The sequence below is a fragment of the Rhipicephalus sanguineus genome, chromosome 9 (assembly GCF_013339695.2).
Source record: "Rhipicephalus sanguineus isolate Rsan-2018 chromosome 9, BIME_Rsan_1.4, whole genome shotgun sequence".
Lineage (NCBI taxonomy): Eukaryota > Metazoa > Arthropoda > Arachnida > Ixodida > Ixodidae > Rhipicephalus > Rhipicephalus sanguineus.
This window is the reverse complement of record NC_051184.2, coordinates 42,891,188-42,908,906: the sequence shown is the minus strand read 5'-3', so window position 1 is coordinate 42,908,906 and position 17,719 is coordinate 42,891,188. Positions and strand designations below refer to the sequence as shown.

Genomic DNA, 17,719 nt, shown 5'->3' with positions numbered 1-17,719 from the left:
AAAGTATAAATGGTACATCAAACTAGAAATTGGAGCACGGTAGGTCTTTGGAAATTTGTTATGGTACACATCCACGACTATGCGCTTGACTGTACAGTTAACTATACGCTCGACAAAAATTGAAGCTTCTTACGAAGATGCACATTTGGTTTCCTTGGCTTCATTGTCTGTCGGCTTCATACGCCAGTGTCTGAGGAAGACGGAGCCCTCGATCAATTTCTCTTGTTTCCTTGACAACGATACTTGTACGACAACTCCACAGGGCTAGACCGATGCCACGAATGTGCTTTCCTCATTAAAGCGAAAGCCTTAGATGCCTCATCAGACACGAAAACTGACCGCCACCGGCGTCAACACGAAGTAATTAAAAACCTTCATGTACGATGACGTCATCATCACATAACACGTCGCCAAAATTTGTGACGTGACACGATGACGTCACTATATGGTACAGTCGCTTGGTCGAACGTGGGCCGATCTCAGAAGCAGTGATGCAAAACCATGTGAGAGTGCAGGAAGCTTTCAGAGGTGGGGGCATGGATCAATATAATCGGCTGAGAAGATGAAGGAAAAGAGGAAGGTGGCTTTCGCCTTCAAGTCGCCTTAGGCTACCTTAGGCGAACGCATAACGAACCGTGTGACTTTTTGAAACCACGGGTATCCTTAAGGCGAAGGAAACTTTTCATGTCGCCATTGCGTAAGTAGCATTGAGAAACACTAACTATAGCGACGTGCTTGTCTTCTCAAAAGAGCTATCAATATTTAAAGACCAAAGCACGAAAACACACAAGCAAGAATTGCAGGATGCTCCATAATGCACAATGCTTTTGGAACGCATCTTCGAAAAGAACCTGCGATGAGATGCAAACGATTTCCTTTCCATTACCGTAGGAAGGCCTCCGGGGCGATCCACATTTGCCAGTAACGCAGCGTGCCCGAAGATAAGAAAACAAATAAACAAAAAAAATTCTGCATAACTTACAACCGGAGGCATGATGGCCGCAAGAAAAAGTATCGTCTGCTATCTCACGATGTACCCCGCGGCGCCGTCTGCTGGCAGCGAGATTACGCGTGAGCGGTAATGCCGCCTCGTCCGAAACAATGGGTGCAAGGAAAATAGCGTCGGGAACATCCGGCTTCGTAATAATGCAAACGACTGCGCATATAACGCGAATGAGATTGGATGGTACTCGGCTTTTCAACCTGTCTTGGCTTGGCTCGTCGCGCTGCTCTCTTGTCGGATATGTCTTGTATCTCTCTCTCTCTCTCATTCCTTTTCTTTCCCCGCAACTTTAGAGACACCAAAAGCGGACAAAGTAGCAACCATAAACAAAATTTTGAGAAATATGCGCTGTCGTTCGTGTAATAGTACAAAAGACTGCGCATATAACACAAGTGACAGTGGACGGTGTTCGGCTTTCCAACCTGCCTTGGCTTGGCTGCTTTTGCCTGACATTGTCCTGTATCTATCTCTTTCTCTCTATGCCACTAGATACAGTTTTAGAGGCACCAAAGCTGAGAAAACAGCAGTCAATAAACACAGATTTGAGGAATAGCCCAGTCAGCAGGCACAAGCCAATGCCAGCCGTCATATACACCAGCATTAGCTGAACATTAGCCAGCCTATTAGCAATTGCTTGTAGTAAGCGACATTGCCTTCAAGACAGCCCAGTCATTGTCTTAAGACTGAACGAAGACACGTCGCTGTGAAAACAACGAATGACCTATATTAGGCAAGAGTTAGCCGCCATTATGTAATGCTAGCCAACATGTAGCCAAAGTTAGTCAACAGTATATGAGTACAGGGTCGGCCACTGTTGGCGAGAACACGCGAGCCCGCGGCCCGTGGTCCCCAGGCTCGTCCTAGATTGCGTTGCAGAGCAACGGCGTCGGGCTCGCGTGTTCCCGTTAGCGGTGTTTGACCCTGTACATGTAGTAGTCGAAATTAGTATTGTGGAAAGCACCATATAGCACTCGTGCTACAGGAACCTGGTGGAGGAGGCTTTGGAATGCATTGTCTCAAAGAACAAAGCAAATAATTACATCGCGTAAGGTGTTTGATCAAGACAACTAGCAGCATGCTCTTTGAAATGAATTTGCATCGTAGAAAAACATCTTTGCATGGTCGCACATCTTACGGAGCAGGGGGGCTCGAAAAGATTATCGTGTCCTGCGAGGGCAATGAAGCAAGCGAGACTATACGGCATGGTAATGCGTAATCGTTGCAAAATGCGCGAACGCGTACACCGCGCAAACATAGATGCCGTATACTCTACAGCGAGTGATTGTTATTACATGTTAAAACACGAGTGTACTTCATTAAGGAAGCATCATTTAGAGTCAACTCGCGTCGGCGGGCACGAGGCGATGCTGCGAGGGGACAATGTGAATGGCGAAATCTCATTCAACGCCGACCGTTTGAATGAGATCTTCAGTTATGTAGGCCGGATGAATAGCTTCAACCTTGGGCTGCATTTACTCCCCTGTTATCGTCGCCATGGCCTGTTGACATCGTAAATCTACAGGATTCCTGCTGTTGCATGAGATAAGCGAAAGGCGATTTGTTTACAGTCAGTGTTTCGTACAAGTCTTCTATGGAAACAATGACACTGCGATGGCAGGCGTCCTTATAGCACCTAGAGTGATAAACATCTCTGAAAGACGTGCTCCGCGTCCATTATTATCTACCGATGGCGACCGTGATAGCGAAGAAGATGGTATCGTGTTCACCGAACCGATAGCAAAAAACACCCCGCCTGTACACTTCGGGCTTCTAGGCATGGTTGCACCTCCTTGGACCGGACCGAGAGGTGAGGTTTTTTATATTATGGCAACGTTTTACAGTCTTTCCTACTACTTTTGCTGCAGCTATCGTGTGCTTTTATGCAAAGTGATCCTTCCTTACACCACTACTCATCGTCTCTCTCACCCATACTTCGTTACTGTTAGGCCAAAACAAAACACGCGTATGGTCATGTCGTGACATACGTCAAGCCTCATGGAAAACACAATGACACATTACACTTTTTTTTTTCATTTCTACATTGATCGCAGTGTGAGATGCTGGACCTCACAGACGATACGTGGTCCGTCGGTAACTGGCGTGGGTGAGAATTGGCTTTGGAGATGCTCAGCGGCTGACGTTCAGCGGTTTACTTCGAAATCGCGTGCAAACTACCTGTATCATGAGTGCGAAATGTTTTCCAAAGATTCGAACGCTACGCACATACAGATACAAAGCACAAAAAATGTTCCCTACTGCTTTTAGCCGACAGCAGTGTGCTACTTGAGGTTCGGTAACTGCAAACGTATTACAGTTAACAAATTACGCTTTACGGAATAAGAGGACACTGCATACGTCGGATGAGTCGCTGTTAGCGCCGTTTTTTGATGCTCTCCTTTATTACAACACCTGAGAAACATACAAGTAGATCCAGTAGTTTGATATGGCCAGAAATCACTGTCGCTATCGCGAAAATCATATTCCGTTACAGCATGGATAGATCAGCCCCGGAAAAGATTGTCTTCAACAACATCCTCAATGTCCAGAAGGCCCATCGTGTTGCTTCGGACCACGCGTGCAGACTGCACCGGTTGAAGCGGCGCTCTGGAACGTGACTTTAAATATGCGCTCGAACCGGTATCCGTCAAGCAAAACTCGCCAACGAAAGTGCATCACGATGTGTGCCATGTTCGAGTTGTTTGCGAACGCACAGCTGTACAACACAGCTTCGTGTCGGTATCTCGCGTTCCACTTAGCTCCAAACAACCACCACCAGCCGGGGGGCAGCCATTGTATGCACCGGTCTTCCTCCTAAGTCGCCCGACGATACACAAAAAATTGGGGGACCCTTAAGCTTCGCCTTTAAGAGGTGAACGCAATAGCGAAATCCGGCCCCTAGTGCGCACTTCAACCACTAAGTGCATACCTATTAATGTGTTTTGTTACACACACACACACACGCGCGCGCGCGCGCGCGCGCGCGCGCGCGAATGGCACAGGTTTTCGATCTAAAGCAAGAGTCGCATGGCCTCTAAGATACACGCCGCGCGCTCGCCATCTCGGAGGCCATGAAGAGTCTCACAATGCCTCACAGATGGTAGCACATTATCTAGCGTTTGCTGTTCGCTTGTTGATATGTTTTCCGCTAGATGGACATAGTTGTCCATTTTTAGAGCTGTTTGAAAGTTCGTGTGTGTTTTTAGCGGCGATGGCTGCACTATCCCGGCCTTTTTCGACGTAGTTTGATGGTCTCCCAAATGCGCCTACAAATCGCCGAATGGGCTCGTTTTCGTCGTGACACCTGTCGAACAAAATGCATTAAGGAGACTCCTTCCACTACATAGCATTTATGTAGTGTTTTTTTCCGAAGTAGCTGCAAGTAACCTCGTGGCTTCGTGGTAGGACACCTGCTTGCCACGCGAACGGCCCGGGTTCGATCCTCCATGAAACCGAAATTGTTATTCTTTATTTTATTTGCTGCTTTCTCGATTTTTCGCTCACGGTCGATTTTTCGCTCACAACCAACAGTGCCGACACCGACAACGGAATTTCTGCGACACGAGCTCTCTAACGCTATCGCGTTAAAAAGTCGTCCGCATAACTTATGCGGTGGCAGAAGAGCGCGTGCAGAAACGCATCGTCTGCTTAAGCGTTACCGGGGCCATCGCCTGCCGCTGCGAGCAACAAGGTTACGCGTGAAAGCGCGCGAGCACGCTTGAAACAATGGCGGCCTCAAAGAGAAGGGAGGCAGGAAAAACGCGTTCGCACCCGGCCGATTATGCAGACGACCTCCTCGCGTGGAAGAGTAAGCAGACGATTTCGTTGTCGTTTGGTTGAGAGGAAGAGGGCCTCCGGGATCCGGTCCGAGAAAGTTTGATACAAACAGAAAGCAGGTACTTCACACATAAATCTCAAAGAGAAAATGTTCGTAGAGAGCTGCGATCGCACTTACGAGTCGGGTCATAGACTGGAAACGACTCAGTGATAATGGAAGGCGGTGTATAAGATTCTGAGAGGCCTTAGCAAAGAGGCCTGTGGCCCTTATAAACACTGTCTGACGCTGAACACGCCTCAAGGCCGCTACACCACGATGCAGGGTCGGCCTTGCAGAGCTAAGAAGCTGGCCTCTTGATCCGCGCCTATGTGCACCGTTCGATCAGGTTGCAGAGAAGAATGCTTTGGAATCGAAACAAGTGGCTTGGGTCAATGTTTTCGCCAGTGGGGTGGCTCGTACTGCAGCGAGTGAACTGGCTCGCATTCAGCATCGCGAGAGCTGGAAACGATGTATACAGCCTGGTACATTATCGGAGGGAACATCTAATTGGGATACACGCCAACATAACTTGATGGTCTGGCCAGTGGGATGTGTCTGTTGTATGGATTGCACATACACGGAGACCGGATCGATGAAATTAGAAACGATGTATACAGTATGGCACGTTCTTAAAGAGAACACTTTGTAAGTATTGAAACCAACATTTAATGGTTACCGTTAGATACGTAGAATAGCCGCTATTTTTAGGAGTGGACTTGCTGTCACCCACGATTGCGGAGGTTGGAAACGACGTGTACAACGTGACACAGTCTTGATAAGACCGTCTAAATATTCAAACCAACTTAACCCATACTATTATTGGCAACTTAACATAAATAAGTGACAAAAATAGGGCATAATCTTTAGGCTAGTTCTGTATCTGCACAAAAAAAACACTGATAAAAAAAAGAAAACGTGACATGACGATACCAGTATCCCCAAGACGATAGGTAAACTTTGACGAGGTCCTCATATAAAAAATTAGATCTTATAAATTTCGAGATCCTTGTGGCTCTTTGCTACAAACGGGTTGTGGCATACTTTTCTTCTTCTTCTGGCACGACACACTTGGGACATACACTAGTAGTGGGTAGTCTGCTGAGAAGAAGGAAGAAGTAGTTGGAACAATGGCGGAGATACATTAATAAACCGCGCTGTGTTTTCGGAACCGCGTTTCAGAGTGCTATATTTTCCCATTTCTGAACGTCGCTTTTCGTCAACATTTTTTTAGATCCAGTTTTCAGACGCCACACTCGTAGTACACCGTGCAATAGTACTGCGCCCTCTTTGGCGTTGACGGAACGTCCCAGCGAGTGGTTACTATCCTAGGCACCCAAAGAAAAACGAAATCGGGCCAGTGGGAATTTCAATCCAACAGTGACAGCTCGTGTAAAACTCAAACGTGCTGCTCCGCATGACAGATCTTGCACCCCGCGCGCGCGCACGCAAACTGAGGAGAAAGGCGTCGACGTGCATCGAACGAAAGACGCAACGTTGGGGCTCAAGCGTGAGCTGAATTCGGGCGATTCGCTACGCGACTCTCCCTGCCACAGTTGCGTGCAGCGTGCCACAAAAGCTATAGGTGCTCACGAAGGGCCTGTACAATGCACTTCCAGTACGAACTCCTGGACTGCTGTGGCACTACAGCGCGTCAGCAGCGGCCGAAAATACGCGATATATAAAAATGTCATGCAGAAATATTTCACGCGCGACTGTTTCAGTCATTCGTGCTGTCGCCTCGTGCGTTAGCAGCAGCAGTGTCGTCTTTAATCGCATTGTTGCCTTGAAAGCCTTTGTTTCCACGCGTGACACCTTTCCTATCTTCTTTCCTCTTTCTGTTCTCCATCTTCCCTTCCGTCGCGTCATTGCTGAATGAGCAGGGTTATGGCAACGAAGGTTTTGGCGATGATGGCGGCTGAAGACCCCCGATGTTGCGTTCCAAGAACAGGCTAATTCCCATCTTTACTTCAGGAAAGCCAGGGACCAAAGGCAGGCCATTGAGAGAAACACGTCATCGCTTCATTTACTTCATTTTTTTGCTTCGTCCATTGTGAAAAATGTTATTTTTTGGACACTACCAACGGGGGATGGGGGAGGGGGGTAGGTGCCATAAAACTTTTCCGCCTTTAGCGGGAACCATGTGCACGCCTATGACAACAATTACACGAAACTTTGCGTATAACGGAGTCAGGTACCGCTGAAAACCGCAACAAAGACTGCGCAAACTCGCCACCGGGCGCATATATCATCGATCAGCTCAATTATGATCCTGCACTTGGTCTTTCGTACAATAGTAAGGGACAACGAAACCGGGCAAATTGACGCAGGTAACTTGCGCGTATCTATGCCTAACGATTTCACCGTGCACAAATGGACGAATCATACGTAACTGTGATGAACCCCTGTACCAACCGTCTCAACTCTTTGTGGTTCTATGTGAATGTTGAACGGCGAGCGATGGTGTGAAGCGATCGGGAACCTTTGGCTCACGACTCCTTCGCTGGCGATGCCCTCCGCGGGTTTTTAGGAACACTCGTCAAAGGACACAATGAAGTTACTCTGTCTGTCTGTCTGTCTGTCTGTCTGTCTGTCTGTCTGTCTGTCTGTCTGTCTGTCTGTCTGTGTGTGTGTGTGTGTGTGTGTGTGTGTGTGTGTGTGTGTGGCGTGCTGGCCTACCGCATTTACTTGCATAGTACCAGCACCGGTTAGCCCTGGCTGTTGCTGGCTAAATGATGGCTAATGTTACCGCTGGTAAATGTCGGCCACGCGTTGGATAATTAGAAGGGTACTGTCACCAATTTTCGAAGGCGTGTTTACTCTGCCATACAAATCTGATGTATACAGAGACGACGCTGAGCAAGTGGAAAGCTCAGTAAATGCTGAGATGCTTTACATCGACATTAAAGTTGATTTTCACATGACGCACCTACTGACATCGAAACTATTGTGACGTCAGGCTACAGTGTCGATTCTGGCGACTTCACGCACCAGTATGGCTAGTTGTGATGACGTCAGATACCAAAAAACATCCAAATTGTCGCTTGTGCGTCGCCAAAGGAGCCGCGGAGCGGCCGTGGTAACGTCACGATATCCTGAGCGAGCATGTGATGTTAGGCTCATACCGTGTTGTGACGTCAAGGTACAGTAGGAACCGAAACGAGCTTTTTAAAAACATACTGTAATTACTTGTTCAGGGTGTACTCACGCTTCAGTATATATTCTATCGACTCTTCAAGGTTTGTCCTTTCACTGGACGCAAAAAAAAAACAATTAAAAGTTTTTTTTTTTGTCAGTACCCTCTTCAATGATGGTAAACATGGACTAATAGTGACTTATAATGTCGGATAATGTAAGTTATCCGCTGTCATAGCGTCAATGCCATAATCCAACGCAACTCCAGTGACACCGTCGTACACAAACATAGACAAGTAATTAACTGTGTTGGCTCTGCCTCAAAATTTTCTCCCTTCCCACTGGCAGATTAGGAGCCGCACGTTCGGTAACTTCCAACCTACGCCACACTGCACCGAATTAACGAGTGAAAGGAACGAGACGGTGCATACACGCGCATATACATAAATACGCCGGCGACATTCCGAAGCTCGTCGCTGTCGGCCACGATCCCGTCCCGGCCACATCTCCGGGAGGAAAACGCCATGCAGGCTTTCGACTGCGTCTTATACGCAGTCGAAACTGACGCACACATCTATGCGTGCGTTAGTTTCTCGCCAAACCCGATCACGTATAAAGCAAAAGAACGAGAAAGCGCGCCGTTCCGACTCGCGCACGGCCGACTTATACCGGCTTTGGTTATAGTAGCTGGCACCCCGCTCTTTCGCTATGCATGGCCCGTTGCGTCGCGCCGCACTCGATGGAGCGAGGAGGGGCTGCGCGTCGTTGTCACACAAGCCATGCATGATAAAGCGACGGAATGCCTCGACGTCTCGGCGACGTATGCGCGAAAGGGAGGAAGAGCTCGGAGATCGGTGCCCTATAGCTTCGAACGCGAACCGGTCTCGCGTCACGTCGGCTTGAGCCCCGCTGTCGTTTCGCGGATGACTTTGTCATAGAGGAGGGAAGGATCGGGGGCTACGACGAGCATGAGATGCCATCGCTGACGTCACATTCATTCGGAGGGAGCTTAAGCTTAGAGCGCGGACGTCAAAGAGGCGTATTGGAGTGACGTCAACAGCAAAAGCGTGCATGTCTTATTCACGTATTCCACTTCGCTGTTGGGGATGAAGGAATTCAGATAAAACAGCGGCGTTTCGGTCATGCTTGCCGTATACACTGATCGCTGACGCCACATTTTATCGAAGAACCTTAGCTTACATAGAGGGGGGTGTAAAAGCCTTACGCATATTCCAGTGACGTCAAAAGGGTCATTTCGGCATACCTTATTCACACGTTCCACTTCGCTGTTTGGGGATGAGGGGATTCCGATGAAACAGCGGATTTTCTGCCATACTGGCTGTATGACAATAAGGTGGCGTTGATGAAGTCAGCGCGTACTCCGTGCATCTAAATACTGCCTGTAATATGTGAGATATAAGCAGTAAAGATAAATAGTGGCGAAGTATTGTGAAGCCGCGATAGAACACAAGGAGCTTGAGTCGTCATTTTGATGAACAACTCTTCGAAAACGAATGTATGAAAAAACTCGTGGCAACCACGCGATATATAGGGGGGAAAAATGAAAGAGAAAGAAAACGGAAACAAAGAATTCGAGGATACGCGATGTTTGAAGCAAAATAGTTCTGCGTTGTACTGGACAACATTATTTCTATAATGCGTACATTTTATAGATGTGATTTTCAATTGGCAAGACTTCATTACTTCGGTGGCCCCGATAGAACGCCCGCGCTCCAAGGCAACTGAGATGAAGTTGCTCGACTAATTATTAGCTTCACTACAAGGTGCCTTCAAGAGTTTCTGAAGGCCGCGCGCGCCTAGACATGATATCAGGACCGAGCTATCCGTTCCTACACACAAATCGGCGCCAACTGGCAGGCCTCGTTTTCTAACTCTGACATGCAACAAGGTCCTATTGGCTCTTTTTATCCTTTCTTTAATTTAACGTATGCGCGCAGGAAAGTCTGTGTAGGAGGCCTCCGATACGCTTCGGTACATGGCACCTCGTACTTACTGCTTTCATCAACTACGCATTCCTACATGACACGGTGATAGTGGTTTCTATACAAAGGTATAGCTTTCTGGGTATGAGCTGGCAATTAATCTTGTAATAGAACGCACAAAGAAAACGGCTAAGGCGGGAGAAGACGCAAGAACAGCGCAGTGTCTCAAGGTGGTCTATAATCGGCATTCTCGAATCGACGTGCGTCGAACCAGTGATTATGCCGTTGCAATGTGAAGCTGTGTTGACAGCTAATCTATAAACGGCTACAGATGGAGCCAAAATGTGATACGAGGTATTGCTTCAAGATAGACCGAGCCGTAGAAGGGCAATCCGGAAGGCGAGAACATTAATTACCACATAACCTGTGTGATGTGCGTGGCCGCAGCAGAACTCCATTTACTAACGACAGCCATAACCTCCGAGATTAAGGGTCATGCGCCAGCAGGCACAACGCGCAATGTCAATCTCGAAGGCCATGCAAAAGCATCTGCCTCATATTTTGCAGGAGCTTTCTAATCATTCTGTCTACCTGCATGGACAATTATATAGGCACGCAGCGACGGATGCTGATCTTTAGACGCGAGAATAAAATCAGTCATATAGTTGAAGCCGCCATCTCGTGAGCTGTGATCGGCCTAACAGTGTCGCTACAGCAGCTCGGATTGTTCATAATCTCACAACTATACCGTGCTTCCAGCCAAACAAACAAAAAAAAAGAAAAAAAAGAAATGCTCAGTATTGAATTCAATTAAGAAGAACCTACGCATTTATAGTGCGCGGCATTGTCACTGTAATCAGGAACATGCTCCCAGAGGGCAGCACCGCTGTCGAAGCTCTTCAAGCAAGCTTACCTCGGTAGTAATTTCAACTTCGACAGTCTGCTCTATTTTACGCGATCTAATGCAAAAATAAAACGACCCGACAGCATCACCGGTATTACAGGAACGGTGAGAGGGCAGGACACGCCCACTACAGCTTCTTTTTTTTTTTTTGAAAAGGGGAACGCGATCGTCCTAATTAGTGCGCTGTTGCCGCAAGCAGGCATAATTAGTCCGATACCCACGGAGCTGCGAGTGCGGGTATCTGTGGGTCACCTTTGACGCACTACGCAAGCCTGTTCAAACTACGGACAGAAACACGCAACACCAAGTGTCAACAGCGAAAGGCCTAACGTCGCCGGGTGTCGCGTTCGCTCTAAACCAAAGATCGTAATAACATGGCACGCCTGCGTACGCCTTTCAATTAGCTGTATAGCCGCTCGTACGCGACATCAAGCTGACACTGCGTAGACTGTTGGCCAACCAACGCGAAGACCGGAACTAATCAACCTTTTTTTTTTTCGGACAATGATAATAATGAGAAATAGAAGAGGAGGCAGAGGAGAGAGAGAGAGACAGATTGCGTCCGCGCTTGCGAAACGGGACGGTGTTCAAAGCCGACGCTCCGAGAAAAAAAACAATGACCGTACTCGACGTTGTTGCGGAAGCCGGAGGGAACGTGACCGCGGCAGGAAAGATGGGCGGGAGAAAGCATGTCGACGCATTGGCTTTCGGTAAATTTGTGCAGCGTCGAGGATGCTACAGATATCTTATACCGAGGCGAGATGGCTCTACGAAGCTTTCGTTTGCACCCCAGTGTCGCCGACTCCGGCCACCAGGGTCTACGTGAGAAATAAACTTGATTAAAGTGGCAAGTTTAACGTGTTCAGGCGCCAGTCCTCTTCGTCTAGTTTCGACCTTTAGTGCGCCGCAGTATCTTGGAGCTACACGAGAACTATAGCGAAGCGAAGAAAATGAGGTGACGTGTTCCACGTACTCCGTGAAATGAGACAATATATCTCGTCGACTGTATGCAAAGTTACACACTGAGCTTGTTAGCAGTGTTCAGGTTTTTTTATACTCGAAACGTAAACGCCTCCGAGTCAGGCCGACCATGCGCCACTCAGGAAAGCTTAAGGCATTCGAAGCTATTCCCCGGTGCTCGGAGATCCGAGGCATCGCGATGGATGCATGTCGCGTCCCTCTAATGTTGCTTCCGCTGTCAGACATGCTATTGGTTATGCGTTGTTTCGCTACGGTCAGCACGTGGAAAGCTTCAGAACTAGTTGTCTATATCAGCTAGAACACTTGAACTTGAGTCTTGTTATCGGGAGGTATTGCCGTACTTACCGTACGGAGTTGCTAAAATACCCTAATGGTATAGTGGCATCTTGGGACACTTAACCTGACCATAATGCCTCTATACATGCCTTCGTATTCCGAGAGTGATCTTGTAGAAAAATGCAAAAAAGAGGACATTTCAAAAGGCAACAAATACGCAATTACAGCGTTGCCCTATAAATCGCACCATTCAAGCAGACTACGCGTGGTTACTGCAATAACAGTTCACGGTTGCTTCGTTTATCTCGGCGCCCGCGAGGTGTTGCCAGAGATCCGGACACTTACATTTACGAATCCGGCAAATCCAAAATCACTAAAAGCTTGCAAGCAAACTAAAGCCCTCTGTCATCATACTTGGATTGAAGCCGCGATCTTATCGTGCATTCAGCATGCGACCAAGCAAGCAACATGGCCATAGGTGTGCGAAAAGGTGGGGGGAAGGGTCTGCCCCCCCTAGTACCTCGTCTTTGCATTGCGTTGTCATAATAAGGGCGTCAGTTGGAGGTGGTCGGGAAGAGCGGGGCGGGGGAGGTTGCCGCCACCCCCCCCCCTCCCCCCTCCGATGGATATCTGCGCACGCCCTATAAACATGTCCACGCAAAGAAAGACAAACAACAATAAACACAAGATTGCCCGCTTATGTCAGCCATGCATGCAGGCTTCACAACGCTGCACCCCCTATTTTGCTGCGACAGGTTGAGACAACGCGCAGGCTTCTTTTATTACAGCGAGGGCGCGCGCGATCCGCACAAACCTGACAATTCACTAATTAAACAGCGCACGCCTAATTGGGTCACGGCTGATGAGAAAGCGCAGGCATGGCGGAAAGAATGCGCACCCTAAACAGAACCGGATGCAATAATAACAATAAAAAGAGAAAAGGAAGGTACGACGCGGGGCGGAACAAGATGGCGTCGCCTGGGACGCGTCGTGAAGGGAGGCATGCAGGTTTTCTTTCTTCTTCTTTTCTTGTCACGTGTTTTCGTTACTTCTCAGCAACCGTTGCGCCACGAAGGCGCATGCGCGTGTCTGTTGGGAGGCCATACGAGGCGAAAGGCAAATTACAGTCCTCTAAGGGCTTTCGGGTGAGTGGCCCTGTAGGTCGCCACGCGCGCCTACGTAGAAATAAAAGTTGCGCAGATAACAACCGCCCCCTTGGCGCAACGAGCTTGCGATTATGGCGCCACTGTGGGCGGTTGCGGTCGGCGAGAGAAGCAGTGCGCATGTAGAAGTGTCCTGTGTTGTGTCGCGTCGACTGAATGGGAACCCTCTGTTCGGTGACTCGGAGAACTCGCGCGCGAGTCGTCTGATACGGTTCGACGAAAGCCGCCTTTGTACGGCTTTGCCATGTCTTTGCGAATGAAGCGTATTGGGCCAGTCGGTTTAGGGTAACGATATACAGGGTGTTTCAAGAAATGTGTCCAACCTTCTCCAAAAATCAGGAAAATGCGATATTCGCTCGGGGCTTTCAGAATTGCTTTTTATGTAGTGGCAGGAATCTTAAGGTAGTTAAGGACATCATTTAGTACAGTAATTAAGAAAGTTACATTAATTAACTTCTTAATTAGTGGAGTTAGGTGATTGTGTCTTCATGCGAGGAACCCATCCGAGCTTTGAGATTTCGAAAAAGCGTCCTCTAGTAATTGTTGTGGTGTAATGAAGTTCAACGAAATGCAACGGCTTTCAACAGCGAAAGCGATCGAATTCGGTTGAATTTCATTACTCCGTAATTATTACTAGAGGCCGCTTTTTCGAAATCTCAATGTTGGGATGGGTTTCTGGCACGAAGAACCTCAATTTCCCAATTTGACACAGTCACCTAACTCCACTAATTAAAGAGTTAATTAATTGAACTTCCTTAATTACTGCCTCAAGTAATGTCTCTAACCATCTGAAGATGCCTAGCGCTACAGAAAAAGTCATTAACTCATTTTGAACGTCTCAGAAGAATATGGCAGTTGCGTTCTTCCATGTTTCTGTTTAGGTTTCGCCATTGAATTTGGTTGAATTTCATTACTTCATAATTATTATTAGATGCCACTTTTTCGAAATCTCAAAGTTGGGTTGGGTTTCTGGCATGAAGAACTTCAATTCTCCCATTTGACACAACCACCTAACTCCACTAATTAAAAAGTTAATTAATTTAACTTTTTTAATTGCAGTCCCAAATAATTGCTTTAGCCATCTTAATATGCCTGCCACTACAGAAAAACCAGTTCTGAAGGCAGCAATCAAATGTCACAGTTTCCTGATTTTTTGAGAAGGTTGGACACATTTCTTGAAACACCCTGGATATCCGAAACGGCAGGCGATGTCACAAGGCCATTCTGGATGGGCCGCTGTGCAGACCGCACATAGGCGGCGTGCATTCACACCGGCGACTGACGAGTACGCGATTAGCGACCGAGGGGCTACCCACGGTGATCGATGTTCACACTAGCGACGGCGAAGTGCTCTTCGTCGCACCCGCGATTGCTTCTATTTCATCTATTTCGTCGCTAGCATAGCCACGGCAACGTAAAATAACATTTCAGGTATTCCGACGTCGCGCTTCCGCGCCGCTGATTGGTTAAGCAACTTTGCGACTCCAGTAGCGCGGAGGTGGAGAATAGATATGTGAAGGCTCGTTCACACTCGCGACTGATCGCGCGATCGTTTGCGACTGGCGACCAAAAAGCGACTCAAGACGACCGATGTTCACATCTGCGTGCGATCTGCACTAGTCGCCACGCCAGAGTTCACGCTTTCTCGAATTGCGATTGCTCCCGTAAAATAAGCTGACGTCATGTTTCTGCGCATCTGATTGGTACAAAGGTTTGCGACTGCAGTCGCGCGACTCAAAAATCGAGCGGCGAGCAACTGAGCCAATGCGGTCGCTTTTCGACAATTTGCGACCGTCGTTTTGTTAGGGCTCCACATGTAATCTTCCTTTGCCGAATATACATTAACTTCGTCTCGCAAACGATTTCTTAGGTGCCTAAGATATCTTCAACGACAAGATACGTACAACAACGACACCATTGCACACACTATAGTGATCACATCTGGCAGGTGTCGTAGTTCCCAGTCCGCCGTTCGCACTGCCGCCGTCTGCGAAGCACAGAGGAGACGGTGCTAGTAAAATAATTCAGGCACAAGAGGTTCGCGCTAGTTGTAACTGGTCTATTCGATTCTTGCTCCGGTTATAGTCAGCGAAAGTTAGCGTTAAGTCAAGGCAGACAGGAATAGAGGACAGAACGTGCCTCCACCGTTTACAAGCTCGCGCTGGCACGCACACGCGCGTGCGGTCCTCAAGCAAGGCGTGTCGCCCCGACGTGTCATCCATCTTTCTTGCTCGATGCGTATCTTTTAAGAATGTCACAGAGTTACACGTCAATGACAAGAAAACCGGACAGTACTCCGTACGTACACACGCCTCGCAAAGCGAAAAAAAAAAAGAGATAGAAATAAGTGGCTCGCGTCCAGGTCACTCCTGCTATTACCCTTTCTTCGGTTTATACCTGAGCTGCGCCCCAGACGATCAGAAGAGGCGAGCTTTACAAGAGCCCCGCTGCATGATTCGATCTCTCCTCCGCCGTGCGTGCGCGTCCCAGATGTCTCCGGTCAGGAAGAATGACAGCTTCCGGCAATCGAAGCTCCCAGCGAGCGAGCACATACTATAATACTTCCACTACGATCTCCGGAACTTCCGTTTCCATGGTGAAACGCCTGCTTCCGCATGGGCTGACGCTGCAGTGCCGGACGGCCTTTCCCAATACCGTACAGTATACCACTGAGCTCACTTCGAATGGCAACGCTGTGTAGGAAGAAAGCATGCGCGGTATGCGTGTAAGTGCTACGCGCAGCTATTGCGTTTTAGTGCTTCCTAGGATATTTTTTCTTTTCTTTGTTGGGCGATGAAGCCTGCGAATCCGCTGACCTCACGCACGCAATGGCACGCGCGTCTCGTCGATGTAATCGTCGGCCCGTCCGCGAAGGAGTCGGTCAGTCAGTCAACGGGCGTCCGTGGGGGGCTGGCGGGCCATGCCCGCGTCGTTCGTATAGCGAGCGCGCGAAGTGGACGGAGGTCAGGAGGTCGAGGCTGACCCGTCAAGAGGCCCCCACTCTCGCAGGCGTATTGGGCGCGTGGTCGATTCGCGCCCCTCACACGTACGTCCACTCGGCGCTGCCGCCTCCCGCTGCCTTGTTCAGTGGTTATTCCTCGCGTGTCTCGACAAGACATACACTTACACGTGCGAGGGGACACCTGCTGCGAGGCACTACGCGCCTTCGGAAGTGTCTGTGACGCGTTGCGATTCTGGGCATGTCGTGGGTTTGGAATCTCGGCAATGGAAGATGCCGCATAATCGAAGGAGACGAGTGTTACAAGGACCGCGCGTGTAATACAACGTGTACGCGTGTCATGTCGCGGAATACCGAGAAATGGTTGATACGGAAACTTTGGACGAAGGCGTATGACGCACGACTCTCCGCGTTTCTTCGAGCATGAGAGAATAACGAGTGATGTTTCACTTTTTCATCGACAGGTGTCTTCATTGAGTAAGCGAGAACAATAGGGCTCAGAAGAGAAAAGAAGCAAAACTAAATGAATGAATGAAACTAGGTTTGCATCATGGCCTTATCGAAGTAGATACAAAATACAGAAATGGGCGAGTAAATATGACCGGTCGACACAATTCAGTATGCTCAAAATCTGCAACATGAAAGGGGACTGTACGCCTTTATTTCATTTACTTGAAATATGCAGCGTAGCGACCCAACAGCAAACAATATACCTTTCTTTAACCTTTGTGCCACTATGTAACATAGCAATATATATATTGATAAGAAAGGGAAAATAGACAACCACCCGTTTGTAGCACGAAGCCACAAGGAAATCCATACGGATTTCTCAGAAATAAAGCCTCTTAGTTGCCAAAAAATTCGTCCTGGTCCGGGGTTCGAACCCGGGACCAACGCCTTTCCAGGGCGGTCGCTCTACCAATTGAGCTAACCTGGAAGCTAGCAATTGGCAGCGCGAGGGCGAATTCATCGACGTCAGTCGATGAATTCAGTCGATGAATTCGCCCTCGCGCTGCCAATTGCTAGCTTCCAGGTTAGCTCAATTGGTAGAGCGACCACCCCGGAAAGGCGTTGGTCCCGGGTTCGAACCCCGGACCAGGACGAATTTTTCGGCGACTATGAGGCTTTACTTCTGAGAAATCCGTATGGATTTCCTTGTAGCTTCTTGCTACAAAAGGGTGGTTGTCTATTTTCCCTTTCTTAACCCTTCCGCCACCTTGCGGGATTCCGCAGAACTGATTTACCATATGTATATATATATATATATATATATATATATATATATATATATATATATATTGATGTATATATGATGATGATGACGTCACCATTAATCCTCAGATAGTCGGAACTCACTGCGCATGAACTTGAATGTGTAAAATAAAGTAAGGATGCGTTCGTTCTTTTAAATTTAGCTTGGGGTCCATATGTATCGGTATGTTTAACAATAGTACACCGGTTAACATCAGGATATCACGCAAATTAGCGCACGCATATATTGTCCCGTGGTCGTGACGTCGACGAAGACCGAAGGCGACGTGTCC

At 48.2% G+C, this 17,719-nt stretch overlaps 1 protein-coding gene and 1 non-coding gene across 2 annotated transcripts in view; both read right to left on the bottom strand.

The window, feature by feature from the left end:
• LOC119405054 (ATP-binding cassette sub-family G member 8) overlaps positions 1 to 17,719 on the bottom strand; it is a 351,665-nt gene that overhangs the window by 89,692 nt on the left and 244,254 nt on the right. The gene's annotated exons all lie outside the window — the stretch shown is intronic.
• On the bottom strand, positions 17,039 to 17,112 carry Trnas-gga (transfer RNA serine (anticodon GGA)). The gene has a single exon. It is a non-coding gene; the product is annotated as a tRNA-Ser (tRNA).